Here is a 16,569-nt window from a genome sequence, read left to right as displayed (position 1 = left end):
GACACGGGTCTACCACCACGTGGCGCTGACTGGTATTGCACAGGGTTAGTGGCACCCCAGGCCTTGCGGCCGACACAGGCCTATTACAATGTGGCGCTGACTGTCGTTGCACAGGGTTAGTGGCACACGTAACTGCTGAGCGGGTGTGCAGCCTGCGATGATGACGTATGCACTGATGTGGTCTCCGCCATTGATGACTCAGGACTTAGCGTCATGTGTGGGAACTGCTGGGGCGCGGGCGGGCCCGCATGATGTGGACCATACCATGGTGGCATGACCGGGGCTTTGAGCTCGCACAGGCACGTGGTGTGCCTACTGATGGATAAACCTGTGGCAGCAGGTGAACAGTGGGGCCTGTGTGCGCAGGGGCGGCGGTGTCTCTCTCTCTCCCTTCCTTTCCTTTCCTTCTCTCTCTCACACTCTTTGCCTTCCCTCTCTCTCTCACTCTCTCTCCCTTCCATCATAATCTCTCTCTCTCACTCTCTCTCCCTTCCTTTACCTTTCCCGCTCTCTCTCACACTCTCTCTCCCTTCCCTCTCTCTCTCTCTCCCTTCCTTTCCTTTCCTTTCCTTCCCTCTCTTTCTCTCTCTGGCTCACTTTTCTTCTCTGTTCCTCTGTTTCTCTGTATCTCGCTCCTTTGATGTTATGTTATGTTATGTTACTGTTAGTTTTATAGAGCGCTCAGCTGCTCAGAAAGAGCGTCCCGGCGCTAAAGATCATCACACCAAATACCAGCAACTAACACACCTCCGTGAAGGCCCCAAAAATAACCATAATGGCATTATAGGACAAAAAGATGGGTCTTAAGTCCCTTTCTAAAGACCGAAAGATTGGAGCATGTCCGCAGCGCCAGGGGCAACGTGTTCCAGAGACGGGGTGCGAGGTAACTGAAGGAACGACCTCCACAGCGAGCACGTTTCACTGTTGGGACGATGGCGTTTGCTTGGGCAGCAGACCTCAAAGGTCTCGATGGAAGATAGAAGTTGACCCTTCTCTGCAAATATCCAGCGCCGACATTCTGAAGCGCCTTAAAAGCTGTAGTTAATGTCTTAAAGAAGATGCGCTTACGAATCGGCAGCCAATGTAGGGAGACAAGGAGGTTACTGGCCCTGGCTCTTCTAGTTAAACCAAAGATTGCCCTGGCTGCTGAATTTTGAACTATCTGCAGGCGGGTCAGCAGATATTCAGGAAGACCTAAGTAAAGGATGTTAGCGTAATCTAGGCAAGAGCCTATTAGTGCTTGCACCGTGATCTTCTTGTGCTCCAAAGATAGATATATTTACAACAAGGGGTGGTGATGGACAGAGTCTCTGAATTAAGCAGAGTACTCTCACCCAGTCAAGAGATCAGGGCTAGATCCAACACCGTTTTTTAGCTCATTGCACCATCCCAGTTTCAGAACCTGGCTGTATGCAAATTAGTCTGTCCCTGGCCCAGTGCATCATGGGAACAGGGCAGACCAGACTACAAAAGCCAATTCTTACACTGGGAAGGAAACAAGCTTCCGGGGACCGGTTTCTGCCATTTCAGGCGTCTTCGGCCCGGCTTGCTTGAATCCTGATGGTGCAATGAGCAAGGGACTCACATCTGAGTATACCCTTCCACGCTTAGGGTGGACAAAATTATTTACAACAAGGGGTAGTGATGGACATCACCACCCCCTTTTCTGAATCGTTTTTGGCCACTATAGGTGTGGCAGGGTATACTCAGACATGAGTCCCTTTCTCACTGCTCCATCAGGATTCAAGCAAGCCGGGCCGAAGAGGCTGAAATGCCAGAAACCGGTCCCCGGTAGCTTGTCTCCTTTCTGGTGAAGAATTGGCTTGGTAGTTTGGTCTGCCCTGTTCCCATGATGCACTGGGCCAGGGACAGACTAATTTGCATATAGCCAGGTTCTGAGCTGGGATGGGGCAGTGAGATAAATAACGGTGATGGATCAAGCCCTGATCTTTGGACTAGGTAAGAGTGGTCTGCTTAATTCAGACACTCTGTTCATCACCACCCCCTTTTCTGAATCAAAGATAGATATGGCAAAAACTTACGCAACATCCTTAAGATGGCAAAGCACTTCCCAGTCAGGCCAGCTACCTGGGCTTTGAAGGAAAGAGTGTTATCGACCATCATACCCAGATTCTTTGCTGTAACCGAATCACTAGCAGGGGGGAACATAGCCGAAGGCCACCATTGCTTCCATCTCCGGTCTGCAGGACAACCAAAGAACAATATCTCGGATTTGTCGGAGTTGCATTTGAGGCCACTTTTCCCAAACCAATCAAACACAAACTCCAGACACTTCCGGATAGCTGCTCCGTCAAAGTCACAGCCCCTGTCACAGGTGAACAGGAGCTGTGTATCATCCGCATAGGACACACGTCCTGATTTTGTGCTTTCGTTTCCAGGCTGTGACGTCGAAATTGTCCCTGTAGGACTCGACAGCTGTCTTCTGCATTGCTGTTTTGTGATGTGTTTCAATAAAGTTTTTGGTTGTTACTTCAGTGCTGTGTGACTGTTTCTCATTCTTCTGGCCACACATGTGTGTATTTATTTTGGCACTGTGCGTCATCCTGTGTTTGTTGTGGCTCTTGTGTCGGGCACGGTATGTGTATGTCCGGGGGGGCTGGGGGTGGTGGCGGGGGATGTTGTGACCCTCATGGGTATCAGAGCTGAATGATCATTCCCTCAATGGCATCTGTAGGTCTTCATGTGTAGCCCTTGGCTCCCTTTCATGCTGTGGGTAGTCGTCCTGCTGCTTATCACCTGTTTTTGTTTCACATCACAGATCTGGCAGTTCGTAGTGAAAGTGGTGGTGTGTTTTTTTTCGTGTGTTTTTGCACGGGAACACCTACTCTGCATCTCATTAGGGTTAGTTGGTGGTGTCCAATGTGGAGATAAATTTTCAGTCAGTTATCGTGGGAATACAGATGATGTCTGCAGTTTGCACCAGCTTGTGAATGGGGTGTTAAATCTATCTTCACTTTTGTTGCGTTAAGGTGGGGATAAATCTGAGATAAGTCCTTGTTAATATCCCCCTAATTTATAGCAATTATGCTGTGTTTTCATTAGATAGAGACTGGCCCGACCAGCATCTTGCCACAGTTGTATTACTTGCAGTGAATTATTATAGCATAAACAGGGTTTTAAGTGGGATGAAAAAACTGGGGGCATCTACAAGTGGCGTGGTAAACCTGTTGAAGGAGCGTGGTCAACACAATTAGAGGCATGACTTAAATCATTTTCATGACTTTGCAAACTGATCTTGCATCCACAACTGGATGGCATGCCTTCGACCGATTTTAGGTTTACCATCACTTGTGCAAGTAACAAGGAAACAAACATTTGCCACGCAATAGTTCTCGCAATTACGAGATTTTTAGCTATTTGCATTGTAAATGACAATGCCTTTTATGTATGTGTTTAAAAAACCTGCAATAATATAAGGTATTGTCATTTACAGTATCAATAGGTCAAAGTGTCTAAAATGCAAGACCTATTTCATTGCAAATGCGTGTTCTAGACTGTGCTGGTATCTAAAATTACTGCGTCATTGGTTGTCTGTCTTGTGGCAAACACAGTAGTAACCCCCAAATCCGAGCTTCTTTGAAGTGCTCGATAAGCCACCACTGACTAGTACTGCGTAGTGTTTACGTTTGGTATCACATCTCCAGAACCCCAAGTTAAAGGCAATTTCGAGTCCGGAACTGGGCACAACTCTTCATTTATTCAACTTGTGCATTATGGGAATATATATTTTCTTTTCATGTGGGCGTGTCTGGTTAAACATTGTTCTTAATTGAACATGATGCCATCTTAGTCAAATTGCACTAGTGTTCAACCCCCAAAGAATCTTTCTTGTGAGTAACTTTTACACCACCCCAGAGCGTGAGATTCACTCTAAATTAAGGGTGCGGGAACGGGCCGTGCAAGCAACAGTACAGAGGACCACGAGAGAGAGATACAATACCAAACACTGATACTTATTCCCGTACCTGTTTTAGAGCGCCTGGCACGGGCGGGAGTGCGGCACTAAGCGCTATATAAAAACACAATGTATGATGATTAGTATAATTATACTAGCCAATACTCCCCACCTGCCCAGGACCTATAAAAAAAAAGCCTGGCAACCTAGCGTTACGTCCCATCATGACATATCAATATACGTAAAGCACGTGTGCGGCAGAATCGGGTGAGAAGGAGCAGTCGTCTCACGGTGGAAATGACATGAACCTTTATTCTATAGCTCGCTGTGGGTATCTTTGTAATGCGTTATTGTCTTTCTGCATTTGGGGTGAAAGTCGCTCTGCCGCTTGCCGTCGGGGTCACTGGAAGTGCATGTGGTTAACGTGAAGGCGCCGGACTCAGCTGTGATCTCAGCTATGCTTCGCCGCCGCATCGTCTGACCCTGGGCGAGTCCCTTCCACCTCACAGGTTGCTCGCCTGTCTGAATGCTGCGGCGCCGGGAGCTGCCTCCCGCCAGTGCTAAGCATCAATGGAAGGGAGCGGGGCTTTACGTCCCTGGCTTGCTCAATCCCTGCAGGAATCCAGAGCCAGAGATTCCTTCTCGCCATGGTAGAGGCTTCTCTGCTATTAACCCATAGATCTGCAGTGCAGGGCTGTGCAGGCTGGGAATCCCGCCTCTACCTCTCTCACACACACCGCACGCACACACACACACGCACTCACCACGGACCCTCGCCCCATGCTATGGCGAGACCATCTGCCCGACTCTGCCCATTCCTGAAGGGCTAGGAGCTGCGAGCTGGATAGAGGGGGCAGGGCTCTCCACCCCCACGCCCCCTTGCCCTCCGAGCCAGGGTCCAGAGATTCCTACCGCAGAGGGGGAGGGCGGCCAAAGATGAGCTTAAGGATGTAGTTCTGAAGAACCGGAGCCCAGCCCAGGTAAGGAAAGCTGCTGCCTGTCCTCGCGACTGATGGCTGCGCCCAGGCAGGCATCTGTCTGCCTTGCGTCTACATCCCTGGCATGGATATATATCATGTGTGTGCATTGATGCATCTATAATGATGCATGCTTGGCCATCCACCCATCCACCCATTCTATCTATCTACCTGTCTGTCTGTCTATTGTTTAACATGCACATGAAACTGTAGTGTGTTTCCAGTAGTGTAAAACAATACATATATTAGTCGGCAGGTCTCATGTATTTGTCTAATGTTTCTGTATGGATATAGCGCTAAATAGCTGCCTTTATATCTATTGCATTAGTCTAATGAATCTAGGCACTGTTCTATAGATATAATGAGCTTACTGGGATGGTGTATGCATTTATTTAAGGGATAGATCTGCTTAAACTATCTATCTGTCTGTCTATCTATCTATCTATCTATCTATCTATCTATCTATCTATCTATCTATCTATCGCATGTAGCGCTTCCTTCTAGCTGATGTGCAGTTCTGTAACACCGCACTGCAATCTGCAGCTGATAGTTCCGGGAGGGGGCAGATATTTTCTGGGTGGGGGTGTCCGTAAGCCAGAGAGACCCTCTACTTTTGTTTCTTCTGCACCCTGTTGTTTCCGGGGGTGGGTAAGGTTTGGGGGTGTGAGTAATCCAGCAGTTACACAGAGCCCTTGAACCGCTGCTTCTTCCAGCCATGCCTGTTTTTGGGTGTCTGCCCGTCTGGGTGCAGACTCAGGCAGACTGAGGCGGTGGGTTGTCGGGTGGGATGTTGTCTCAAAGGGTGGACTCGAGCATCACTCCACCTCCGCCGCTCCCTGGACCACTTGCACCTGCACTCAGTCAGCGCTTCATTGGTTTCCATGGCGAGGGGCCGCTGCGGTGAAAGCCCTCCGGGGGCTGCAGCTCTGAAGATGTGTAATCAGTATGGGCGACCCTGGAGTTACATACAATCACGGGGAAGAGTTAGCTGCATGCACGGATATTTAGCACATTTGACAAACTAGCGTGCATCTTGTCCTCCGGATAAGAGCCGTTCTCATAACCAGCTCAGCTGCGCTCATTCTGATAAACTGTGGCGCGCTGTAACCTCAGCGCCGTCCTCCCCACAGATTGGGTCCTGTACCACTGATGCAAGCTGCAAACGGAGGACAGGCATGTGCAGCAAGCCCTGAACTTACTGAGGTATCTTACTGAAGGTATAGACTTGCCTCATAGGTGGAAGCTAGGGAGAGGAAGGGTAGGAAGCACCACGCCCTCTCTTGATATGGCTGAGCAGAAGTTCAACGGAGCCCATCCATCCATCAATCCACCCACCCATCCATCCATCCACCCACCCACCCATCCACCCACCCACCCACCCACCCACCCATCCATCCATCCACCCACCCACCCATCCATCCACCCACCCATCCATCCACCCACCCATCCAACCCTCCCACACAGTCTTCAATCCACCTACACACCCATCCATCCACCCACCCATCCATCCGGCGATCCATCCACCCATCCATCCACCCATCCAACCCTCCCACCCATCCATCCATCCACCTATCCATCCTTCCATCCACCCACCCATCCAACCCTCCCACACAGACTTCAATCCACATACACACCCATCCAACCCTCCCACCCATCCACCCAGCGATCCACCCATCCATCCACCCATCCAACCCTCCCACCCATCCATCCATCCACCTATCCATCCTTCCATCCACCCACCCATCCAACCATCCCACACAGACTTCAATCCACATACACACCCATCCAACCCTCCCAACCATCCATCCACACACCCATCCACCCAGCGATCCACCCATCCATCCACCCATCCAACCCTCCCACCCATCCATCCATCCACCTATCCATCCTTCCATCCACCCACCCATCCAACCCTCCCACACAGTCTTCAATCCACCTACCCACCCATCCAACCCTCCCACCCATCCATCCACCCACCCATCCATCCAGCGATCCACCCACCCACCCACCCACCCACCCATCCATCCATCCACCCACCCACCCATCCATCCACCCACCCATCCATCCACCCACCCATCCAACCCTCCCACACAGTCTTCAATCCACCTACACACCCATCCATCCACCCACCCATCCATCCGGCGATCCATCCACCCATCCATCCACCCATCCAACCCTCCCACCCATCCATCCATCCACCTATCCATCCTTCCATCCACCCACCCATCCAACCCTCCCACACAGACTTCAATCCACATACACACCCATCCAACCCTCCCACCCATCCACCCATCCATCCACCCATCCATCCACCCATCCAACCCTCCCACCCATCCATCCATCCACCTATCCATCCTTCCATCCACCCACCCATCCAACCCTCCCACACAGACTTCAATCCACATACACACCCATCCAACCCTCCCAACCATCCATCCACCCACCCATCCACCCAGCGATCCACCCATCCATCCACCCATCCAACCCTCCCACCCATCCATCCATCCATCCACCTATCCATCCTTCCATCCACCCACCCATCCAACCCTCCCACACAGTCTTCAATCCACCTACCCACCCATCCAACCCTCCCACCCATCCATCCATCCACCCACCCATCCATCCAGCGATCCACCCACCCACCCATCCATCCAACCAAACAACCCCCCCATCCATTCATCTATCCATCCACCCATCTTCATTGCTCTGTGATTCACACGAGGTAAAGTCTTAAATGGGACGTTAAGCCCCTCCCCTCCCCCAAGCACGGTGATTAATAGCATATGACTCTGTATTCTTCTTCATGTATGGCTTATGCCATTGCATTGTTCTTGTGCATTTTTAAAGATGTTATTTAACCGAAACCGGAATGGAAGGGGTTGCATTTGTGCATTAAGTTAGAATCAGATTAAAAAGGCCTTGTGACTATTAGGAAAGTTGCTTTCATGTATGAAGTAATTGTAAAAGGTTATCTGCAAGGCTTTGAAAAATGTTTTACTTAAGCCAGTTTTGCTGTACTGTGGTAATAAAGTGGAATTTGGCATCTGCACTGAAGTCATAAATGCGTCAATGTGCGTTTATTACATTTGCATTAAATGACATCTGAATGGGCCACATTTATTTTCGGTATGCTGTGGTGGAGATATACATACCAATGCTGCCTAAACTTTAGCATTCTTTCTGTTCCATCACAAAAGAACTCGAGTTCAAAAGACTGTAATTACTCCCCAAAGTCTTTGTTTTTAAAAGTCCTTCAGACATCAATTACCCATGTTATTAATCACTAAATGATGACGACTCCGCCAGTTCTGGGATTCAAACGTGTTTTTTTGTACATCTCTGCAACAGGCGCTTCCCCGCCATGTTACCTCACATTACTGGGTATGGATATGGAACCGCCAAGGGCTTCCCCTCTTGTTATTCTTTCCCAGAAGCAACAGTCAGAAGGACTGGGCAGGAGGAGAGGAGGCGCTGCTGCAGGAGAAACCAAGGCAACCGCCTCCTCACCCCCAAAATAGTTCCCTTTGTCATCGGTTCTGTGGGAGGGAGGAAGAGCACTGTTGTTTCATTCACACATCTATTTAAAAGGCCATTTGTGAAATAAGTGTGGGGCTGCGGACTTGGAACAATCTATGTTTCGAAGTGGTGATAGGAGTTCCAATAAAACAAACTACCGCACTGCAAAAGAAAAGAAATACCCTCACCATTTACTAGAAGAAAATTACATATTACATTTGATGTCATGTCGTGTTACAACATAATGCATTACTACATAACACATGGCATCATTTCAATACAGCATTTGGCGACACAACAAAATATCACATAACATATTGCAGCATATACATTACAGCACGACTTCCAAAAATATAACATTCATATTCATTGCTTTTATGTTTGTATGTTTTAACGTGTTCTAGCCACAGGTTGCCATTTCAGAGGGCAGGGGCATACATAGGGAAACGACAGTCAAGCAGACTGCCACTTCACTGGAATATATGACATTAAAACACATGCTTTTACAACACAGTCTTTACATCGCAACTACCGTTACATCACATGATTTTACAACGCTTGTCATTGCAACGCATTTTTAAAAACTACCATTACAACGCATTCCATTACAATCAATCAATCAATCAGTGAATTTGTAAAGTGCACTACTTACTCATGAGGGTCTCAAAGCCCTGGGGGCGGGGGGGGGGGGGTGATGCTACTGTTCGAAGAGCCAGGACTTGAGGAGCCTTATGAAGGTGAGCAGGTCTTGGGTCTGCCTCAGATGGGTGGGGAGGACGTTCCAGGTCTTGGCGGCGAGGAAGGAGAAGGATCTGCCGCCGGAGGTCGTTCATTGGATGCGGGGGACAGCGGCGAGGGCGAGGCTGGTGGAGCGGAGCGGAGCTGGCGCCAGGAGTCGACCCACGCGGAGGGGTTGGGGCCGAGGATGAGGACCTACGTCTTGTCTGAGTTCAGCTTCAGGCGGCTGCTCCTCATCCAGCTGGTGACGGCCTTCATTCCCTCATGGAGGTTGGTCTTGGTGGTGTGAGGGTCCTTGGTGAGGGAGAGGATGAGCTGGGTGTTGTCGAGGTAAGAGATGATGCTCAGGTCGTGCAAGCGGGCCACTTGTGCAAGGGGGGCCATGTAGACGTTGAACAGGGTTGGGCTGAGGGATGAGCCCTGGGGTACGCCGCAGATGATGGCGGTGGCTTCCGATCGGAAGGGTGGGAGGCGGACCCGCTGGGTTCTGCCAGAGAGGAAGGACGTGGTCCAGTCCAGGGCTTTCTCCTGTATTCCGGCTTCTTGTAGGCGTGTTCTTAGTGTGTGGTGGCAGACTGTGTTGAAGGCAGCCGATAGGTCCAGGAGGATGAGGGCTGACGTTTCGCCGTTGTCCAGTTGGCACCTGATGTCGTCTGTGGCAGCGATGAGGGCTGTCTCGGTGCTGTGGTTCCGTCTGAATCCGGACTGGGATGGATCTAGGATGTTGTTGTCCTCGAGGTGGTGGGTCAGCTGTAAGTTGGCGATTTTTTTCGATGACCTTCGCTGGAAAGGGGAGGAGTGAGATGGGCCGGAAGTTCTTGAGGTCTTTGGGGTCCGCCTTGGGCTTCTTAAGGAGGGCGTTGATTTCAGCGTGCTTCCAGCTTTCCAGGTATGTTGCTGTGTCGAAGGAGATGTTGATGACCTTCCGTAGTTGGGGTGCGATGGTTGCGTCCGCTTTGTTGAAAATGTGGTGTGGGCAGGGGTCTGACGGTGATCCTGAGTGGATGGAGTTCATGATCTTGCGTGTCTCGTCGACGTTTACGTGGGACCAGGAGGTCAGCTGGGTGGTGCAGGTGGTGTTCGGGGTGGGGTCTGTAGCGGTCGGGGTGGATGGGGTGTTGAAGCTGCCGTGAATGTCGGCGATCTTGCGATGGAAAAAGTTGGCCAGTGAGTCGCACAGGTCTCGCGAGGGCGGGACGTCGTTGGTGTTGGCGCAGGGGTTGGAGAGTAATGCATACCATTACAACGCATGATACCTTCAGGGAAACAGCAGGGTAAGTGTTGGACAGTGTATGGGTAAAAATTACTATTCCCACTCCAGTGAGTGAAACAGTAGGGTAAGTGTTGGATAGTGTAGGGGTAAAAATTACTAAGTGTTGGATAATGTAGGGGGTAAAGATTACTATTCCCACTCCAGTGAGTGCAACAGTAGGGAAAGTGTTGGATAGTGTAGGGGGTAAAAATTACTATTCCCCATGTACCCCAAAACCCATACCCACCCTAATACTAACACAATCTCCATTACTTACCTTATAATGCGTTTTAATGGCATGTGTTGTAATGGTATGCATTGTAATGGCATGAGTTGTAGTGACATGTATTGTCATGGCATGCATTGTAATGGCATACAATGTAAGACCGTTGCATTGTAACAGTTACGTTGTAAAGGAAGGTCGTTGTAATGACTGCGTTGTAATGGATGTTTCCTCTTCACAGGGATGTGCCATAGGGGGGTGGGCTAAATCTGAAAATACCAGAGTGATTCCCGAAAAAACAAATGGCTTCAAAATATCTCTAATGATATGAGAACTCTTATGGTGAGGTTTATAACAGAGGGCTACTGGTGATTAAGGAAAATGTGCATGAAGGCGATTGTACCGGGGCAGGCTTGAGCTTTGGCTGAAGACTGTGGCACCCAGGGTGGTCAAAGAACAGAAAAGGTGCTACTTAAGGCCTCATATGATCTTTAGAAAATATTTTTCCATTCTCACTTTCTGAAGAGAGTTCAAGAGGGAAAGGCTGTGTACATAGAGAGAGTAATTGACATATATTTTACATGTGTGTGCTGAAACACAGAGGATGAGCTCAAGTGGGTAGTAAGAGAGATAGGATGTGGCTGGATAGTCTGGCACACACCTCTCTCTTCTGAGGATGAGGATACCTAGGTCTTTACAACCTAAGACACAGATGGGTCTTGCTGCATGTTTTTTAAAAAACCTTTTGCAGTTTGTTTAGAGGTTTCTTAGGAAGGCCAGAAAGAATGCTGCTGTTGTAATCCAGTGAGAAGACACAATGGCAAGGACCAGTGGTATCTTGAGGGAGAATCGAGTTGAAGAGGGTTACTCTAAAACAAGGTTAGATAGAAGAATGCACATTTGGTTCACATGAGGACTTTAGGTGTGAGTATTATTGAAGATGACCCCTAGATTGCTGACCCTCTGAAATGGCATTGGAATTGACTCCACCGTGTCTGATCAATGATGGTGAAAGAGAAAGGTGAAGGGTCATCTGGGGCAACAAACATGATTCCTGACTTACTATTCAGGCAAAGTCAATCAACATGCATCCATTCTTGCTCCCTGATGGTAAAACCCTATTCCTTCTTTCAGCTGAGGTGAAGCAGAATCTGACTTGGCTCCCACATAAAACAAAAGCAACAACAAAGCTGGTACAGAGGGCAGGTGACATTACAAGAATTGCCCAAAAATCACCTTTGCGTCCACTGACACCCGCTATCCATATTTATAAAACCCAAGCTAGGGGGGGTATTATTTACGGGGGTGAGATATGGGGTCACATACCTTTACATACGGTACAGGTCGCTGAAAACAACTTTATAAGACAACTGGCAGCTCTCCCCCCAAGCACCCCACTACTCCCCCTAAGAATGGATTTGGCACTACGACCAATCACGGAGGTATTGGGCCTAAAACCTCTGACCTACTGGTGGCGTCTGTGGAGCAGTGAGGACCTGGTACATTATAGAAATGAACTGCAGGAGCTTCTTAGATCAACCTATGCCACTAAAATCCCATGGATAAAGTACATTAGGGACATGTGCATTTACCTTGGAGTCCCAGAATTATGGTCCAACCATGAAAGTAGCGTCCGTAAGGCTCGCTAGAAAAGAACTTTCAAATTTATTCTACGGAGCTATGCATCAGAAAACCATGTCCTCTCTCCGGGAAGGATCTTTAACTGACTCATTTATCAAGATAAAAGACTCCTACAGCCCTGAATATGTACTGGACACTATGACACCTGTGTCTGTGCGGAAGATCTACATGCAATGGAGGTATGGATCTCTTCCCCTGAGGTCCCTTACTAAATCGTGGGAAGGCAACCTGGACTCAGGGGCATGCCCCGCATGCAATTACAAACTGGAAAGCGATCTTCATGTGGTCCTGTTCTGCAGAGCCTACAGCAGAATTAGGAGTTATTGGTTGGTCCCTCACTTAAGGAACTTGGGTTTCAGAACTTTTGCTCCGGCTTATAGAGTCCTCAAAACAGATTTAGCGGCTCCAACTGTGTTTGCAATGGCAAAATTCCTGACAGCTATGTGGCGAACACGTGCCTTAATTATTAGAGACACTAAAGCTACATGAAATAACTCCATTCCCTCCCTTCTTCGAATTATGATGTTTTTTAGTAATCAGATTTTAACTATGACTTTTTATATCATATGTACAAATGTTTTAACTGATAACAATTATTTGTATATCTTTTATGGTCTTTCATGACCGAAATAAAGATTTTTTTGAATTTGAATTTGATTAAGGAAAATGTGCATGAAGGCGATTGTACTGGGGCAGGCTTGAGCTTTGGCTGAAGACTGTGGCACCCAGGGTGGTCAAAGAACAGAAAAGGTGCTACTTAAGGCCTCATATGATCTTTAGAAAATATTTTTCCATTCTCACTTTCTGAAGAGAGTTCAAGAGGGAAAGGCTGTGTACATAGAGAGAGTAATTGACATATATTTTACATGTGTGTGATGAAACACAGAGGATGAGCTCAAGTGGGTAGTAAGAGAGATAGGATGTGGCTGGATAGTCTGGCACACACCTCTCTCTTCTGAGGATGAGGATACCTAGGTCTTTACAACCTAAGACACAGATGGGTCTTGCTGCATGTTTTTTAAAAAACCTTTTGCAGTTTGTTTAGAGGTTTCTTAGGAAGGCCAGAAAGAATGCTGCTGTTGTAATCCAGTTGAGAAGACACAATGGCAAGGACCAGTGGTATCCTGAGGGAGAATCGAGTTGAAGAGGGTTACTCTAAAACGAGGTTAGATAGAAGAATGCACATTTGGTTCACATGAGGACTTTAGGTGTGAGTATTATTGAAGATGACCCCTAGATTGCTGACCCTCTGAAATGGCATTGGAATTGACTCCACCGTGTCTGATCAATGATGGTGAAAGAGAAAGGTGAAGGGTCATCTGGGGCAACAAACATGATTCCTGACTTACTATTCAGGCAAAGTCAATCAAGATGCATCCATTCTTGATCCCTGATGGTAAAACCCTATTCCTTCTTTCAGCTGAGGTGAAGCAGAGTATTGTTTGCATACATGTGATAGACAACATTGAGAGCATCTAGTAGGTTTTCTAAGGGGGCAAAGTAAACATTGAACGGACTCAGAGAAAATGCAGAACCTTGTGGGACTCCACATAGAATGTGAATGGCTGCAGAGAGAAGATGAAGATGATGACCCAACTTGAACTGGTGCTTGTGATTACCCTGCAGGCAAGGGAACTATGTGACACCAGCCATTTAAAGAGCATTTTATGATCAGTGGTATCAAATGATATAGACAAGCTTAAGGGAATCAATTGCAACCAAACAAATCGTCGCCAAAAATGTTGTACATAAAGAAGTTCTTGAGTCAGGTATATGACAAGTTGGATTTAATAAAGCTCAGTTCCAAGTTCCAGTTTCAAGTAAAAGAGTTAAGAAGACAATAACCCCACCAGGAGTGGCCTCCCTGCCACTCAGCCTGCCTTCCATCAACTGCCACTTCACACACCAGCCAGGCACCCAAGATTCTATGATGACATCAGGCATTCCAAGACCCACACCAGCTAGGCAGCAGGGAAGTCACCAAAGCTAAATATAACACAAACATATTTCAATACACCAAATTATAATAGTCTCATGCAACATAACATGTTACAGAATGAAACGCAACTATCTAATATACTAGTAAACAATAAATTGCAACATAACTTATTAGTTTATCATATTGCAGCTTTACATATTAGAGTATATGGTGGTGGAATAAACATATTACAACAAAACAAATGGCAGTACAGAAGATCCTAACAATAGTCAACATAACATATCTCAACATAATATACTACAGCATAACATGTGATAACATTCCATACTTCAAAATAACAAAATGTGAACATGTGAAAATATAGCGCACCACAACAATATAAACAGCAACATAATGCACTGCAACAAATAATTACTGAATAATATATAACACCATAATGCACAGTGTAACATAGTGCAGAAAACTAAATGACAATGTCATGTACTACAACCTAACATATTGCAGTATACCATATTATATTGTAGCCTCTTGCAAGACAATAAAATACAACAGGAGATGCTATAAAATACCATATAGCAAAACATATTGCAACTTATCGTACAGCATTACAACATAGGGCATCAGAACGACCAACAACATAACACTTTTCAACTTAAAGAAGTATAACATTTTAACATAAGACATTGTAATATAATGTATCACAATATAATAATACACCTTACAGCATAACAGAGAATGTATTTTAAAACAAAATAAAACATAACATAACAGATTGAAACATGACATATTACAAATAAATTGTTGCAAAATAACGGAGTATATGATATTAAAAATAATATAATGCAATACATTTTGAAACTTACCATATTTCAACAAAACAAAATACAACATAACAATTTGCAACATAGCAGATTACAACATACCGTTGTGCAATTTAACATTTTAACATGACATATTAACATTTAACACATTGCAATTTAGTGTATTGACACATACATAACACATTACCTACATATAGCAATGCAAAATGTTAACCTATAGTATCATTACAAAATGTATTAAAACAAATAATACCACATTATTTATGATATTGCAACAATGCAAATGACTGGGTAGCACTTTCCCCACAGGGCATTGTTCAGTTCATCATCATTAAAATTGATAAGCTCCTGTCCAGTGAAGGCTGCTAACCACACTAGAAAATGAGTTCGCTAAAGCTGATACACATTGACCTTGTGAATATTCATATTGACCATTTATAGGTTGATAATGAAAACACCCATGTAGATATTGGTATTGCCCAAGTATTTATAATAACAGTTAGCAAATTGATGTCACATACGTTTTGATATCACTAGTACATCGACATGTCAATTATTTTTTATATTGATATTAACTGTTATATTTTTACATTGATTGCAGCAGTCTATAAATCGGTTTTGCCTGTTTACATATTAGCATAAACCATTACTAATAACCATTTATATTTAGAGATCAGCCAAATATATATTGATTAATCGAAGATTTATGTATATAGTCATGTCTTCATGAGTACCACAGTAATACATTAGAGGTTAGGAGAATTGAAGATGTTTCAAGCTGTTGAGCTAAAGGATGTGGCAACTTGGAAACTGAAAGCACTGATATAGATAGTTCAATGTGATATCATCAGCACTGTCCGCCGTGGTGTAATTTGTGATGTCATCATATGTATCACAAGGGATGTCATTTGTGATATTTTGTGTAAGGTCATTAGCTCTGTCCTGGGAATGTTAAAGCACCCAATCCACTAAGCTATGGTGGGCGGCCCAATTTCATGCCATTTTATAAGTATGCCAGGCTTTTATTTCTCTTCAGCAGTAAGTGCTCTGTCAAGGTCTTTTTAAGAAGAGATTGGGAATGCAAGAAATAACCTCCCCTAAAATCAGGCTCTAACCACTTTTAACAGACAGCATTTTAAGGTCAGAATCTCCAATGTTCATTCCTGGGGACGCAGTCAGCATCTTAATTTGTTTCGGGAGTGAAAGCTTCTCCTTTACCCAAACCCAGCCTTCCCATATAACCAGTAAACAACATGCTGTTCATAACTCAGAGAATTATGCGGTGACAAAAAAAGAGCCTGATTGAGGTCATTGTACATTTTCCTTGAATCTTATTGGATAAGCTGTTTCTATATGATATTAATGAGTTGCGTTTATACAGTGCTTGAAGCCATAGTCTTGCGACTTTGTAGCACTTTAAATGATGTGTCACTATTGACACACCTACCTATACTCATTTTATTGATGCCGGTAATACAAAGTGATGAGTGTGGATCACAGAGATCCTGACATGCAACCTGCAGGATCTACACATTATATGTACCGT

The 16,569-nt window shown here is 46.0% G+C and overlaps 1 protein-coding gene across 1 annotated transcript in view; it reads left to right on the top strand.

The window, feature by feature from the left end:
• The first annotated feature begins 4,722 nt into the window (after positions 1–4,722).
• The window catches only part of DLGAP3 (DLG associated protein 3), a 1,133,297-nt gene continuing 1,121,450 nt past the window's right edge, over positions 4,723–16,569 (top strand). The window contains exon 1 of the mRNA XM_078683771.1: positions 4,723–4,896. The gene's annotated coding sequence lies outside the window, so the exon portion shown is untranslated. The remainder of the gene's footprint in view (positions 4,897–16,569) is intronic.

This window comes from Lissotriton helveticus, chromosome 3_1 (assembly GCF_964261635.1).
Source record: "Lissotriton helveticus chromosome 3_1, aLisHel1.1, whole genome shotgun sequence".
In the NCBI taxonomy this organism is placed as follows: Eukaryota; Metazoa; Chordata; class Amphibia; order Caudata; family Salamandridae; genus Lissotriton; species Lissotriton helveticus.
The sequence above is the reverse complement of the archived record's forward strand: the minus strand, read 5'-3'. Positions and strand labels throughout refer to the sequence as shown.